The sequence below is a fragment of the Geotrypetes seraphini genome, chromosome 1 (genome assembly GCF_902459505.1).
Source record: "Geotrypetes seraphini chromosome 1, aGeoSer1.1, whole genome shotgun sequence".
In the NCBI taxonomy this organism is placed as follows: domain Eukaryota; kingdom Metazoa; phylum Chordata; class Amphibia; order Gymnophiona; family Dermophiidae; genus Geotrypetes; species Geotrypetes seraphini.
In genome coordinates, this window is record NC_047084.1 from 205,637,302 (window position 1) to 205,641,688 (window position 4,387).

Consider the following 4,387-nt stretch of genomic DNA (forward strand, 5'->3'; position numbering starts at 1 on the left):
TCTTATCAGGTAGAAACTGACATTTCAGTCATTATGCTGTGGCAGTGGTATAGCGAGGGTGAGTGGCACCTGGGGCAGTGGTGCCTCTCCCCTTCTCCCCCCCGGTGTGCACACGTGCTCATTCCCCATACCTTTATAACTTAGGCGTGAGCAGCCACCAATTTATTGCCCGTGTCAGCTTTGGCATTCTGTTATCACTTCCTAGGCGTGGGTTCCAGAATTGATGTCAGAGAGAGCGCCGAAGCCGACATGGGCATTAAGTTGGTGACTGGTTGTGCTGAAGTTAAAAAGGTGTGGGGAATAGAAGGGGCACGCACAAGGCAGGGGGAGGAACGGAAAGGGGGATGGAGAGGAGGAGGGGTGCCGGTGCACCAAGATGGTGTCTGGGCTAGACTGACCCCTGTGCTGTGGCTTTCTTCAGGATATGGTGTGAGGTCTGCAGTTTGGTTTTGTAAATAGTGGGTCCACTGACCTGATTGGGAACAGGGCAGTTCGTTGGTCACCAATTTGAATTTTGGGAGGAAAATCACTTGGTCTCTTTTTTTCCCAGCAGAATGGAGTTTAATCATTTCCAGAATAAATGTACGCCTTAATCCCTCATTTGTTCAGTTTGTCTGCCTTGAATAGACTGTAAGCTCTGCTGAGCAGGGACAGTCTCTTGTGTGATTGTGTATATTTTGTAATGTAGCACTATAGAAATGATCAGTAGGAGTAATAGTAAATACAAAAATAACAGTGCATGTTGCCATCTTGCTCTGCCCCAAAGTGAATTTTATGCAACACTCTTTTCACATGTGTAGCCATGTTTTGCATATAGAAATTATATAAAATTACACCCACACTAACTGCCATATTTTACTGGATCTCACTGATTGCTTTGGATGGGAATAAAAGATCCCGAGCAAGAAGGAGCTTTTCAAACCTTAGTAAAGTAGTGCTTGTCGAGTCTGAACTGGCCTGGCAAAGGGATGAAATGGTAAAAAGACAAATCATGGGCATGGCTGAGGTTTGAGATAATCACATGTGTACTACATACTTAGACTTTTATTTGTATTTTTATGATTTTACTGTGAAGAGTGAATAATAAATCATCTTTCAGAACATCCACAGGTTTTGTTTTTTTATCGTTGGATTGTTCTCACTGTGGAATATTGGGTCTTCTTTTTGTTTTGTTGTGAGGTTTGGGACCACCACAGACCACACGTGGGGGGGGGGTGGGGGGGGGAGGAAATATGGTCAATTCCAGCACCAATATAAGAAGGAGGGGTGGCTAGAGTCAGAAGCACTCTCTTCCAAAATTTAGTACGGCAGAGAGAAATGGGGAGCGTGAGATTAAAGCAAAATCCCAGGAATGTGAACAGCCTTTCCTAAATAACTTGGCGCTGAAGGTGTTAAGTGCTTGTGACTCTCTGAGCACCTGACAGCAGGACCCAGAGGAGTTGCGGGAGTATCAGTCTGGCCAGATCTCCAGCTCTATCCAAACGGACTGCTGCAGCTGCAGCAGTTCACTGATAACATTTTATTTTATTCTTATTTTGTTCCTTCTGCTAGACTGTGGAAACAGCAGCTTCTCTTTACGAAGCAGTTAAAAAATAAAAAGAGCTAGCCCACTTTATTATTCCCTTTGTCGAAGGAGGATTCCCAGCAGTGCATCAGTGACCTGGTCTGAGAGGGAGGGGGAGGGAAGCGAATGAAGCAACGACCTGCTGCATCCCCCCCACCCTCCCACAGACACCTCTTTTAAAAATAAATGGGTCAGTATGGCTGTATTACAAAGCAGGCTGTATCCCCTTGCAAAGTCCCTGAAAGCCTCTTGTAAGTCTGGACCAGCCATGCACTAGGCAGAACAGAGGGCTGTTGTGTAAGCAATCGACAGGGGATGCTAGAATGCTAAGGGAATGCCTTTGTGCCATAAGTATTACAGCAAAAATTACTCATACTCCTTCTAGAAACCAAGGGGGGGGGGGGGGAGTTCTACCTTCACTTTTTTTCCCGTGCCCAGCTGTGGCCCTCTTTCCATACGGAACAAGCCCAAAAGAAGAGAGAGAGGGAGCTACAAACATTTTAAGCTTCCGTTTTTCAGTGTAAATTCTGCATACCCTTAAACATAGCCCCTTTTCAGTGTTATTCTCGACGAAAGAGCTTTCACCACTTATAAATACGAATCAAAAGTAACGCAGTGATCACACTTCCCTCCGAGTTTTTAAGAGAGAAAATGGGTTTCCTAGCGATCAGGTAACAATATCCTGTGGAGTCTGAAAAGAAAAAAAAAAAATAATAATCTGTTGAGAATATTTGTTTTTCTGCAATAAAATGGAATACGAGTTGCTGAATCAGTACGAAAAACAAACATTAAAATAAACGCTCGTACAATTGGGCAGCTTCAGGTGGCTAATTTACAAGCAAAACGTGCTCCTATTTAGCACGGGCTGCAGTTCCATCTGGTGTGTCTCACATCGCTCCAGCTCCTTTCCTTCACCTGGCTCTCTCTCTCTCTCGTGTCCCCCCCCCCCCCCCTCAAAGGGGCTGAGACCGGGCCATCCCAGAGTAAGAACCCGCTTTAGGTAGGAAACGGATTTCCAAACCAACCCTGCCGGGTGAAAGTAGATTTCCTGAACGACCAGGACCGGCGCCGACCGCTCGAAAGGGAGAACAGCGTGCGGGGCTTACGGCAGGGCGGGAAGAGAGAAGCTGCGGGGCTTTAAGACCCAGCCGAGCTGATTAACGAGAGAGGAAATGTTGCTTTTTTTTGACAGATGAGAGAAATCCCCTCAGCACCGGCCTCGGAGAAGCAAGAAAGTGGAGCCAGTCACCTGGCGGCGAAGGACAGTAAAGCAGGGAAACCGGAGCTCGCGCTCTCCCTCTCTCTCTCTCTCTCTGCCTCTTCCTCTTTCCTGCTAGAGCTGCCCCCCTCCCCTCCCCCACCTTCTCGTCTCCTCTGAACTCTTAGCATAACCTTCACAGGCACGCGTTCGTGAAAGTGCTTATCTTATTTTTTTTAATGATGGAAGAGGCTTCTTTTAGCGGGTTCCCGATTTTTACGTAGGACTTCGGGGATTCGGCTGCCTCGCCGGCGAAACGAACAAACTGCCCGTATCTGGGACTTTGCCTGGCGCCAAATTGGCTGCCAGAGTAAGCGTGAGAGGCTTCTGTCGTTTACTCTCTCACACATCAGTTTGAACACATTTGCTTGGAATTTGCCGCATGATGCTGTACAGGGAAGCAATTTTTTTTTTTTTTTTTTCCAATTTAGGATGCAGCAAGTCACTGTTTCCTAGATTATTGCAGAAGAAATATAAGATTGAGTGAATTCTCCTGTTTCCTACCTGATTACCGAGACCCGTCTTTAAAAATCCCAAACGGGGTGGAAAAGTGGATTATAATTACCACATCTCTTAAAAAAAAAAGAAATCCATCCCACAAAATCAAACTGGTGAAGAAGGCGTGATGCCGAGAATGAACCGGAGAGGAAGGCTGAGTTTACGCTGGGAGCCGAGAGGTTAATTTTTTTTCCACAAACTTCCCTTCACGTCTTTCGGTTTAGCTCTCCTGTGGAAGATCGCCGACCCCCGAAGCGCCGAGGAGCTCGAGGTAGGCGCCCCTCTTGGGCTTGTTTTGGTTGCAATCAGTATTTTGCTGTAAGGATCAGCTCGTTTATGACCCTCTGCTCGGAAAACAGTGGACTGAAGCAGTAGATTATTGCAGCGTGCTTGGAGTTTAGTTTCTTGTTTCAGCTGGTAGCGATAACCCCTTGACTCCCTGCCTTTCTTTTCAGCACCCTGGACACCCAGTACAGCGTGCACATGAATCTCAGCTGTTGTAAGGGACGCATCTTTCCTCTCTGTTGCACCCTCCCCATCAGCTACTTATTTTCCATCAGAAGTTCTACTCAAACTGAGGTTTTCCTTAAAAATATGACTTTTGATTTCAGTCAGGAATTGCTTTGTCGATGCATTAGTTGTTTTTTTTTTTTTTTTTTGAGGGGGGGGGGGCTGTTTATTCTCTGGTTGTTTGGTGTTTAATCTGATTTAGCCTGGGTGCTTTTTGATTTGGCAGGATAATACTAGGCATTTGTTCAGGCAGCAAACCCCACGATAAACACAAACTTCAGTGGAAATGACTGAGAAGATTTACCAAAACAAAAAGAAACTACAGAACAACAACAAAAAAAAAATAAACACCTTAGAAGACAGGTAATTCAAGATAAGAGCCTCTTTATTGCAATGCAGGAGTAGTGAACAAAATTGAATGTAAGCTGATAGCTTTTCCAGCAATAAAACTTTGCCTTAGGATGTCATTGCACGCCATGATAGATTTATAACCTCAAGTTAGAGGTATAGTACTTTTGATGGAAGCGTTCACATATCGTGCTGTCCATCTACAGCAG

The 4,387-nt window shown here is 45.5% G+C and overlaps 1 long non-coding RNA gene across 1 annotated transcript; it reads left to right on the forward strand.

Moving 5' to 3' along the window:
- Positions 1–3,454: 3,454 nt before the first annotated feature.
- LOC117345752 lies at positions 3,455–4,166 on the forward strand. Its single transcript, XR_004536501.1, has 2 exons — positions 3,455–3,591; positions 4,057–4,166. It is a non-coding gene; the product is annotated as an uncharacterized LOC117345752 (long non-coding RNA).
- Positions 4,167–4,387: the final 221 nt, after the last annotated feature.